The sequence below is a fragment of the Nicotiana attenuata genome, chromosome 6, assembly GCF_001879085.1.
Source record: "Nicotiana attenuata strain UT chromosome 6, NIATTr2, whole genome shotgun sequence".
Taxonomy (NCBI): Eukaryota; Viridiplantae; Streptophyta; class Magnoliopsida; order Solanales; family Solanaceae; genus Nicotiana; species Nicotiana attenuata.
Window position 1 is genome coordinate 2,776,328 of NC_031994.1, and position 13,057 is coordinate 2,789,384.

General features: G+C 34.9%; 1 pseudogene; it reads left to right on the top strand.

Moving 5' to 3' along the window:
- On the top strand, window positions 1,479-8,343 carry LOC109227577 (annotated as a pseudogene).

The window sequence follows — 13,057 nt, forward strand, 5'->3', positions numbered from 1 at the left end:
GGTTTCCTAAAACAGCTGCTAATTATACTCTCAAAACAGACAGAATACGAGTTGCAAACTCTACTCAACTTGTCAGGGGGTAAATGTTCATCGTGGAAAGCTCTTTTGATCCAAGTCACTAGTCCTTAATGCCTTTACTCCGAGCACATTAAAAAATAAAGACAACTCGATAAGGGGTTCACACACTGTTTTGGATAGCATACCACGTAGAGCAAGAGGGAGTAAATGTTGTATAAGAACATGGCAATCATGACTCTTTAAGCCAGAAATCTTGTGCTCTTTCAAGTTAACATTTTGAGAAATATTAGATGAAAATCCATCTGGCACCTTTAAATTCTTTAAGAAAAGGCATATGTTGTGCTTTTCTTGGGGAGATAATGTGTAACATGCAGTTGGAACTTCATATTTTTTTCTCCTTTTCTGATTGGGTGCAATTCCGGCCTAATGTTCATTTCTTGCAAATCTAGTCGAGTATTAATGGTGTTCTTGGTCTTTCCTTTGGCATTCATGATCGTCCCCAAAATATTATCACATATATTTTTTTCAATATGCATAACATCCAAATTATGTCGCAACAAGAGAGATTTCCAGTATGGAAGTTCAAAAAAGATACTCCTCTTATTCCAGTTATCTTTTCGAACATCATGTGATATCTTGATCCTTCTCTTTGGATCCTTTGTTAACTGTAACCCTTTAAGATCTTGCACTTGATTAAGTATCTCAATACCAGAACACATTTTTGGTGGGAGCCTTTTCTCTTTTGTGCCATCAAATGACTCCTTATCATTCCTCCATTTGTGATTAAGAGGAAGGTAACGCCGATGACCCATAAAACATTGTTTCTTACTATTCTTCAATCTGATTGAGGAAGTGTCTTTATTGCAACATGGGCATGCCAATTTACCTTTTGTACTCCATCTAGATAAATTTCCATATGCTGGAAAGTCATTTATAGTCCATAACAAAGAAGCATGTAACTTAAAATTCTGTCTGGTTGATGCATCAAAGGTCTCAACACCAATTTCCCATAACTCATTCAACTCCTCTATCAACGGTTGAAGATATATGTCAATCGCATCTCCTGGACTATCTGGATCAGGAATAAGCATAGACATAATGAAATTTTCCTATTTCATACACATCCAAGGTGGTAAATTATAAGGAATAAATACCACAGGCCAAATACTATATGAGGTTTTCGAATTCCAAAATGGCTGGAATCCATCACTAGCAAGTCCAAGTCGAACATTACGAGGCTCAGCCGCAAATGAGGGATGAAGTTCATCAAATGATTTCCATGCCATTGAATCAGCTGGGTGTCTCATTGTTCCATCGTCAACTCTTTTATCACGATGCCATGTCATTAAAGAAGATGTCTTTGTAGACATAAACAACCTTTGAAGCCTAGGCTTCAATGGAAAATAGTGTAAAATCTTTGATGCTATTTTTTTGCCATTCTTATTCTTTGTTTCCCCGCTATGTTTATCTGTTTTCCATCTGGATGCACCACACACTTTACAGGAATCAAGTAAGTTATCTTCCTTCCAATATAACATGCAATCATTTATACAAGCATCAATTTTTTGGTAGGAAAGCCCAAGGTCCCGAATTACCTTCTTTGCCTCATAATATGAATTTGGCAAATTCGCTCCATCAGGCAACAGCTCATCCTTCAACAGTTTTAATAACATCGTAAATGACTCATTGCTCCAACGACCCATACTTTTATGTGAAGCAGTTTAATCCAAGTGGAAAGCTTTGAAATTTTTGAACTTTGGTATAGTGGCTTCTCGAAATCTTTTAATAGACCGTTAAACTTTTGGCTTCAACATTTGGTTCTTCTTCAAGTAAATCATTGTAACCAACATCAGCAGTGCCTCCATCATGATTAGGATATAAATCGCTCAGCATTTCATGTATTTCATCCTTATCCTCATGATCATCTACTTCATTATCATTTTCAACTTCGAATTCCGTTTGTGGCTCACCCAAAACTTCTCCATGATGATACCAGAAAGTATAATTTTTAATTATTCCATATACTTTCAAATGTCTCTCGACTGTCTCACACGTTCCTAATGTTGTGTTACAACATTTGACACACGGACATCGTATTTCATACAATTCTCCTGTTCTTCTAAAGGCATAATCCAAAAGCTTTTGCACCCCGATTAAGTAGGTTTCGTCAAGTCGGTTATCAACAAGTTGCATCCATTGCTTACTTGGTGCCATAACCTTGGATAGTAAATATAAAATAATATTAAAAAAAATTAAGATCACAAAAGCATTAAGATTAACATTACTTATGAAAGAAAGTATTAAGATGCACATTACTTGTTATTACACTTGTCAGACTCATCAAATTGAGTCCCTGGGACCCTGAGATATTAGGGTATGTCAACAATGAACTACTAAGGACCCCATCCCAAGAAGAATATCAATTATGTACAACATATGCTCAATTTGGAATCTGCATTCCTTTTCCTAGATTATAAACCAATGATGGTCCAATTAAACGCCAAATACTTGAAAGTGAAGAGTTCCTTTCATATATTTCAGAATTTTGCATTCCTTTTTATTGTTTATATAAGTAAAAATTATTACTAGTAATACGAATACTTTATACCAATATAACAGATTAAAATTATACTTATACCAAAAAGTTTAATGAAAGTTATTCAATTTAACTCATTGAAATGCTTTTTGACATGGTATAAAAGTACTACAACTTTATAGATCCCTAAGTAATACAAAATCTAATTCTAAATTATCAGCGTTACCAAACACGTTCTTCTCTACCCTACCATATCAACGACTAATGTTTGAGAAAGAGAAGATAAATAATTTGAAGAAAAAAATAGAAACAAAATAAATGCTAATTTTAGATCTAATTCTTTGTTATTGATGACACTAAATAAACTGGAAAAAAATTAAGAAGAAAAAGAAGACAAAAATCATTTACAAAAAAATCTAAAATCTATGGACTTAACCCAACACCTTACGGCACGAGCTGACGACAGCCATGCACCACCTGTGTCCGCGTTACAAGGAAAGGAAAAAGGTCTCTTAGGGGTACCACAAATAATGGACTTACTAGTTCAAGGGGGCCGGGCGTAGCACGTTCTTTTTACCTACTCTGCTGATATCCAAAATGGTGTAATAAAATGCTCTAAAACCTAACCAAAGTTCAAGCTCCAGTACAAACAAGCACATAGAATACAATACATGTTAAAGAAGGTACTTTTGACAATTTCATGTGATTTTACATCTATTCCTTTAAGAAATACAGGGAAAGACCGCGTACTATAGACCTTTGTGGTCTGGGCTTCCCTTTTTTTAGATCATCGGACTTAGTGCACCCGGCTGCCCTTTTTTAGATCTATCACTATATTCCAAATTCACTCTATCACTCCACCAATAAAAAATTGTCCAAAAGGGGGCATAAAAAGCTCTAATTTCTATCAAAGATACCAAATTCCAGTATAAAAAAGCACAAAGAATACACTACATGTTAAATTCTTAGCTAAATCTTTCACGATTTTATGTGATTTTAGGTCTACCCCTTTACTTCGAAAATTTAACTTTATCAACGCATAAATGAAAATAACAACATAAATTAAGCAAATATTGTAGGAAGGGTGGAATAAAATGCTCTAAAATCTTAAGGTCTCAGTAAACATCGGAAAAATATTTATTGAGAAATGCAATTTGCAGTGATGATTCCTAGATTATTGTATCCTCTTGCTTATATACTAGATATACTTAACGGTCAATAAAATTGCTTTCTTTTCTTTTTTTACTCTATTTAAAGGGAAAATCAGGAACTCAATAACCCAAAGGCTAACAGAGTAACGCCAAATCCAGTAGTCTTGAATATTACATCCATTGCTGAACCTTGATTCCATCGTGCAAAGGTAAAAAAAGTAAAAATTCGTGGCTAAACCTTTAATGGCCATCCATGGCCAAATTAAGTGTCAATCAGAACTTACTCATAAATCACAAAGAGGTAATGAGAAAAGGAGAAACAGAGATAGAAACTAACCTAGAAGATGGGCCCGTCACAAATCTGTCGTACGCCGCCTGTTGCCTTGTCGTTCACCGCTTGCTGCCGTCCACCGTCAGTCGCGCGGATGTTGCAGAAAATAACTAAAGAAACAAAAAATTGTAGAACCCTTTTTTCAATTTATGATTCAATTGGGAAAAACAAGCACGAAGAAGAAAGAAGAAACATAACTGATTAAAGAAAAAGAAATTGAATTTACTATTGATTAGACGGATAATCTAAGAGAGATGAATTTTCGCACCAACCTAGCTTCTGAGTTCTCCGCAACTTCTGAATTTTGATGAAGATTAGTAGTGAGCCTCTTAGAAATTCTGATGAAGATTAGCAGCGAGCCTCCGTAATATAAATTAAGCAAATATTGTCGGAACCCTACTTTTTAGTTTTGCCTCTTAGGGATAGAAGTTTAGGGATTTTGTGAAACTATTTCGGAGGGAATAAGCGTGAAAGTGAATTTGGAGGGATTACCCTGAAATTTTGGAGCGTTTTTTTTTTTTACTTTTTTTTCGTCAGTTTCACGCGCTATATCCCGCTGAAATCAATTATTAGAGACCAGATATTAACTTTTGTATAGGCCAGAATAAGTCTGGTCGTGTATTTAGAAAATAAATTTGCCTTTTAAAGACAAAAAAAAATTCTCATCTTTATAAGTACACTTTTAAGGACCATATTTAAAACTTGTCGCTAAATGCTCGTCCCTAATAAGGCTTTTTCTTGTAGTTAAAGTTGGGGTTTATTGTGCGAAAAGGTCTTTGTAAAACACTATTTTCCCCCTGAATTTGAACAACTTGGGAAACAAATTGCACAGAATTGCGGAGGATTACCTCTAGCGGTTGTTGTTGTTGCTGGACTGCTTTCCAAAATTGGTAATGCATTGGATAAATGGAAACGTGTTGCCGAGAATGTAAGTTCAGTGGTAAGCACAGATCTTAAAGTCCAATGTATGAGAGTGTTGGCTTTGAGTTACCATCACTTGCCACATCACCTAAAGCGATGCTTTCTGTATTTTGCAATCTTCCCGGAGGATAAATTGATTTTTGTGAATAAACTTGTGAAATTATGGGCAGCAGAGGGTTTTCTGAAGATAGACGAAATGAAAAGCATGGAAGAAGTGGCTAAAAAATGTATAAAAGATCTTGTGGATAGAAGCTTAATTTTCATCCACAATGTGAGTAGTTTTGATGGAAAAATAAAAACTTGCGGAATGCATGATGTGATCCGTGAACTCTGCTTGAGAGAAGCTCGAAACATAAATTTTGTGAATGTTATTATGGATAATCGAATTCCATGTGAAAAATCCAGGCATTTTTCCACAAAGCGAGTTCGGATGAGTATCCAATCTGTGCAATCGAAATCTGTTGTCAATCAGTTGTCTATGTTTCGTAATAATGAGTCATGTTCTGTTTTCCTTTTTATTGAAGATCCCTCAAGCTCAAAAATCATGCAAGAGTTGAAGCGTTTCAAGGTAGTAAGAGTACTAGATCTTGCTTCACAGACGTTGCATGCTTTTCCTAGTTGTATAGTTAAACTATTTCACTTGCGATACCTAGCTTTGAGTGTTTACTCGTACACTAATGATCGAGGTATTTACATACCTCCATCAATAGCTAGCCTTCAGTATTTGCAAACTTTAGTACTTAAGTCTCCAACATCTCTTGCGTGGAAGTATTCTCGGCCTATCATATTACCTTTGGAGATTTTCAAGATGTCGCAATTGAGACACCTCTCTTTAGACTGGAATTACTTGAATCAACATGAGTCTAGAGAGGAGAGTTGGATTCTGAGAAATTTGCAGTATTTGTCTATGTGGAATCAACATGAATCTAGAGAAAGTTGGATTCTGAGAAATTTGCAGTGTTTGTCCGGGTGGAATCCTTTATCTTGTACTTTATCAGTCTTTAGACGACTTCCCAACGTAAAGAAGTTGCAGATATGCGGTGTCCAAGAAGACTACATAAGAAGTAACAACGACAACGGCTTTCATGATTTTTGCTACTTGGATCAGCTTAAGGAATTAAAATTTAAGATTAGAAAGATGGTTACTAATGGAAGGCCATTGTATCCTACATCTTTAGTTCTTCCTCCTCTAAGTACTTTTCCTAAGAACATTAGAAGTTAGCTTTTATCTGTACTCGTTTGCGTTGGGAGGATTTGGGGATTCTTGGTAAGTTGCCCAAACTCGAGGCCCTCAAACTAGGATATGATGCCTGCATTGGTACGGAATGGGAAGTAAGCGACGAAGGGTTTCCAAACTTGAAGTTATTGCGACTGAAGCATTTGTACTTACATCACTGGAGAGCTAGTAGTGATCACTTTCCACGCCTTGAACGACTAGTGGTTAACCGCTGTTGGAGCATGTATTCGATCCCCCTAGATTTTGCAGAAATAACCACACTTAAGCTAATTGATATTAGCGACAGTGCAAATTCTGTTGGGAACTCTGCTAAGAAGATTCAGCAGGAAATTGAAGACACATATGGAAGTTCTGTTGAGGTTCGTGTCAGTTAGTACTTTCAGTTTAAGTCTGTCTTTTTACTTGATTTACTTTAATAACTATTATTACATATATTTGTGAATGCTATATGCTTTGTGCACCGAGCTGCTCTTTTGCCCTATTAGTATTATTACTTATATTCGTGTGTCCAACTTATGATATAAGTAACAACATGAACTATACAATTTCAATTCCTTTCATTTGTTTTTCTCCTGAAATTCTGGGTATTTCACATTTAACATTCTGCATTACGCGTAAATGAACACCATGCACTATAACACAGCATCAACAAATACTCTTTTACTATTAAAATGCTAAAAGTGCATTTATTTGGACAAAATTCCAGAGTTAAACCCCTAATGTTACGTTAAGGGATACTTAGATATTGCAAGATATAAAGTCACCACTCACCTGCAACTGCATATTTGATATTTTCAATCTGCATCACATTAAGATCTAGGGAGATTTTATTTCTAGGCAAAATATTCTTTTGTAATTTAGATGCATTCGCCTAATGAAATCTTATCGCTCGATCTTCGTTCTTAAACTAGAATCATTTGCAGTGAGAAATCTGCAGTGTCTATCTAGGTGGAATTCATGTGCACTAATTGATGGTTTTTGGTACATAAATTCTATCCCACAAGATTTCATAGATAATTTAACAACACTCGAGCTGATTGATATAAGTAAGCATCCTCAATCACAACCACTACTGCTGAATTACCGCAATCAACAATCACCACCACTAGCCACATGTTACAATTCATCGTCACCAACCACCAGTTATCACACTGTACAGTCACAACGAAAGTCACCACATCAGCCATCATTATATATCGCCAACTATAGCTATCAGGCACCACCATCATTAGCTATTACTATCATCCACTACAATTATTAGTTGTCACCACCTATGATCATCAACCACCATTATTAATCGTTATTACTAGCCACCGTCACTACTAGCAGCTATCCACAACCAACAGCAACCACCACCCCAGTCGACACCAACCACCACCACCAACTACCATATTGTTTTTAAAAATATTTAATTGATAATATTAGATTGAAAAGTATTTTAGGTGAATTTTATATTTAATTTTTAAATAAAGACAGGTTTCATATAAATGCATAATTATTTAGTATTCAGATTTTAATACACATCTTAATATTTATATGTGTATATCGATTTAAATATTTTAATTATAATAAAAATAAATGAGGTTTTGTCAGATCAGTCGACTTAATTGCTTGGTGAAAAAATCACGCGCCATGTCAATGCTTTATTACTACCATAATTCCGCGTACAAAATAAGGATAATACAAGAATACTAGATATATTCACCTCAAGCTTTTGTGCTGATTTCTTGGCCAGCGCAGGAGCTGAGCAAAAAATAGGATAATAAATATTGTAACTTTTGGCAGAATGGAAGTCTTCGCCCCATGGAGGAGCTACAGATTGCGGGTTCGGCTGAACCCATTGCTTTTGTCGAATCCTGTATCTGTACGAAGAAATTCAATGAATATGTACAAATTATTAATTTAGAACTCAATAATTTAAAAGGATTATATAATCCCGAACTAGTAAGGTTCAAATCCTAGCTCTGTCCCGCCCCCAATTTTACTCCAATAATGTGTACAGGTACAGAAATCAACTGCTCACTTTGAGAAGCAGTCAAAGAAGATGGCTTTAATTTTGTTTGTTTATCATTTTTTGTTTGCCGTGTCGGCAACTTGTCTCAAGGGAAAAGAAGATATGGAACTCTTCTCTGTGCAGAAACATTCCTAGTTTTATCACACATACTTAGGGACTTATGGCTTATGCTGCTATTACTTCCCTTATGAGCACCATACGACAATCAATGCAACTTACTGGACTTAACCTGCAATCGTTCTATGAAAAGCTTGAATCCTTGAGATCTATTATGGAGAAACCCTATAATACAACAGACGATGTTGAAGCACTAACAAGCTTGGAAGCTGAAATCGTAGAGGTAGTATTCTTTAAAAACACCGTCTTCCTCTTGCTCTTCTTCGTCGTCTTCCTCTTCCTCTTTAGGCTTGAGTACGGTCTCCTGTTATATAAGGAACTTTTTAATCCAAAATTTCAATATCTCGAACTGATTTAAGTAGCAAAAATAATGAAGGATACCCCTTACTTCATTACCACATACTTGCAACTTTTTTAGATTGCAAAGCAGTCTAAAGAGAGATATAAGAATTACACCTTTGTCCTGGTTTTCTTACCATATTTGATTTTCCTATCTCTTGAAAGACAGGGCAACATATTTATCATGATTAGGTTTTTCTTCTTTTAGAAGGAATCGAACCACGTTAAATATTTGTGTCTCTTTTGGTATATTTCTCTTTTGTTGTCTGATTTATCGTCGTTCAGGATTTGCTTAACTAGTTTCCGCATGACACCTGATTATTTCGATCCTTTTCGTAACCAAACTTTTCACTGTCAAAATGAGTGATCATAATAAATGGATCACTCCTGACCTAAAAAAACCATGGATATTCAATTTGAGCATTTCAAGATTGGGGAAATATATCAAGCACGTCAGGTCACATATAAACGTTTCCCTTAGTATGTACTTATTAAGGAGATCCAACTAACTAGTGATAGGTTAATGTGTATAATGATAAATCCAACGAACAACGAACAGGAATGTAAAGGCAAAGAACTAGATTATTATAATAGCAAAGAATTAGACCAAAAGTACAAACAATTAACATGTACCAGAAAATTTAAAAACTTTGTACAAAAGATATATATATATATATATATATATATGTATGTATGTTTGTGTGTGTGTGTGTGTAACAATAAATTTTAAATAGCCACTTCTATAGTCGGATTGGTTCAAATTTTGGTTATTTTTTTATTGAAACCAAAACCAAACTAAATTCTTTTGGCTTTTAAAATTTAAAATCAAAACCAAATCAAATAAAAAAAGCATTCATGTTTTTGCTCGATTTGGTTCGGTTTTCGGTTTGATTCGATTTTTTGGATTTTTATGAACACCCCTAGTAGTCGGGATGTGATGGTGGCACGGAAAAAGGACATAAAATTTGTTTAAGAAAAAAAAAAGACAGGTTTAAAAGCGAGTATACTACTAGTGACCAATACTCATTGACTTTTGAGTTCATTTTCTAGTGTTTCGAGGTTATAAAGCGAGTATACTACTAGTGACCAATACTCATTGACTTTTGAGTTCATTTTCGAGTGTTTCGAGGTTATGCAATACGAATTAATGATTATATTCATTTTTTCGTGTGTATTAATACATACTAATTTAGATTTTTTTTGACAGACTTTTATTCGCCTGAAATTTCGTAGATCCATAAAAAACGACCTAATGAACAATACTCATTGCTTTACCATGATTGTTCCTTATTTTGGCATTTTACGGCCATAAAATAGGAATTCAGGACGATTTCTAATTTTTCTTGTGCTATGGTCCACGCCATCTGTATGAAAGCAGACGACCGGTTCCGAACCGCCTATAATTTTACGGACCCGTCAGAAATGACCTAATGAACAATAAGCATCGCTTCGCCATGACAATTCCTCATTTTTTGACATTTTAGGACTATAAAACAGGAATTCAACACGATTTCCGAATTTTTGTGTGCTATAGTCCACACTATCTGCATGAACTCGGGGAACCGGCTCCAACTCACCTAAAATTTTGCGTGCCCATCAGAAATGACCTTATAAACAATAGTCATCGCTTCTCCATGATCGTTCTTCATTTTTTGGTGTTTTAAGACCATAAAATAAGAATTCAAGAAGATTTTCGATTTTTCATTTGCTATAGTCCATACCATCTGCATGAGTTCGTGCGAAAAATTGAGTATGATCCAGTGTTCCTATTTTATGGCCCTAAAACGGTCATAGAAAAGCAATGACTATTGTTCATTATGTATTTTTTTTATGGGCCCACAGAATTTTATGTGACTCGGAGACTGTCGCCCGAATTTTTAAAATTGGCGTAGATATTAGCACACGATAAATTGAAAAGCATCCTGAATTCTTATTTTATGGTCCTAAAGTGCAAAAAATTAAGGAATGGTTATGGCGAAACAATGACTATTGTTTATTATGTCGTTTCTGATGGGTCCATAACATTTTATGCGATTCGGAGCCTGTCGCCCGAATTCATGAAGATGACATGAACAACACATGAAAATATAAAAATCCTCTTCAATTCTTGATTTATGGCCCTAAAATGCCAAATAACAAGGAACAATCACGACGAAGTAATGACTATTGTATATTAGATCGTTTTTTATGGTCCCACAAAACTTTAGGCGATCTGAAACAGAGCCGGCTGGAGCCTAAGGCCTCTAAGGCAAAGGCCTTAGGCCCCCAAAATACTTAGGTCCCCAAAATCTATAAATAATATATATAATAATATTTAATAATTATGCACTATTGATAGAATTTTTGAATTATTTTGGTTAAAATAGGTATAGCTAAAAGTAGTTACTAGTTGTTTTCTTTCTTTAATTCGTCCCAACTTAAATCGATCTTCTTATAATGTTAGTTTAGAACAATATTTCTTAATTCTTTGAGTGACTTTGTAGACATTTTTCAAAGTACTTTGATAAGTAACTATTAAAATTCGTCCTTAACATTGAATGACTCTTGAAACATAGTAGTTATAACTAAAATATTATTTGTTTCAACTTATATTTAGAATTAAAAGTGCTAAGAGAAACTATATATGTAGAAGAATACTCTAATTCGCAAACTCAATCAGGTAAAAGGTGTTAATTCAATTACTGTTAATAATTTCTATATCAGTTGACTCGGCTGAAAAAAAAATTCAAAACTAAATCAATAAATTTCAACATGATAATTAAAACTGATTATAACTTCTTTAGATTTCGATAAATTATAAGGGCTCGTTTGGTAGGAGGAATAGGGATAATTAATTTCGGGATTAAATTTAAGAAGAGTTTATCATATGTTTGGTTGGGATAAAATTGCGGTATAATTAATCTCGGAATTAGTTATCTCGGGATTGTAGTATTTTTTAATCCCCGTGGAAAGATGGAATAACTAATCATAGAATAACTAATCTCGGGATAATTAATCCTGGGATAACTTCTTTCTAACCAAACGACCCCCTAAGATAAAAAACAATGGTTAAAAAGAATTTAAGGCCTCACTTTTTATTTTCGCCTTAGGCCCCATATTATGTCGAGCCGCCCCTGATTCGAAATCCGTTGCACGAATTCATAAAGATAGCGTGGACATTGGCACATGAAAATTTGAAATCGTGCTAATCTCTTGTTTTATGGCCCAAAAATGCTAAAAATAAAGAACGGCCATGGCAAAGCAACGACTATTGTTCATTATGTCGTTTCTGATGGTCCACAAAATTTTATGCGATTTCGAGTCCGTCGCCCTAATTCATGAAGATGGGTGGAGATTAGCACAAGAAAAATTGAAAATTGTCTTGAATTCCTCTTTTATGATCCTAAAACGCTAGAAAACGAGGAACGATCATGGCGAAGCAATGACAATTATTTATTAGGTCGTCTTTGATGGGCCACAAAATTTTAGGCGATTCGGAGCCCGTCAAACGAATTCATGAAGATGGCATGATATTAGCGCACGAAAAATTAAAAATCATCCTGTATTATTGCTTTATGGCCCTAAAACGCTGAAAAACGAGGAACGGCCATGGAGAAGCAATGGCTATTATTCACTAGGTCGTTTATGATGGGCCCAAAAAAGTTTTAGGCGTTTCGAAGCCCGTCGCCCGAATTTATGAAGATGACGTGGATATCAGCACACAAAATATTGGAAATCGACTTGAATGTTTGTTTTATGGCCCTAAAACATAAAAAACGAGGAACATTAATGGTAAAACAATCACTATTATTCATTAGGTCGTTTCTGATGGGCCCACAAATTTTAGGCGGTTCGGAGCCTGTCGCTCGAATTCTTACTTTTCCCCAAGTAAAAAAGGCATGTACAAGAAAAATTATATATACTAGTACTACTCCCCCCCCCCCCCCCCCCATTTCAATTTATTTGTCATAGTTTGACTTGACATAAATTTTAATAAAGAAATAAAGACTTTTGAGATATGTCGTATTAAATAAATCATAGCATTTGTGGTTATAAATGCTTCTTAATAAAAAAAATATAGAAAATTCTTTTTTAAACGGGCTAATAAGAAAATAGTATCAAATAAATTGAAAGGAAGGAGCAATATCTAACGTGGCTTGGAAAATTAGATCTAAACCCAGTGGCATATGCAACATTGTAGCTACGGGTTCAATTGAACCCAATGGCGAAGCCAGAAATTTTCTCAGGGTGTTCAAACTTGAAAGAAGTGAAAAAAATTCTGTGACGAAGAGTGTTCAATATATGTTATATACCTCTAAAATCTAATAATTTACCTATATACGGAGTGTAATTTTCCGAGGAAATGTGATCGGTTGACCACCCTTTAAGATATGTAGCTTCGCTCCTAATTGAA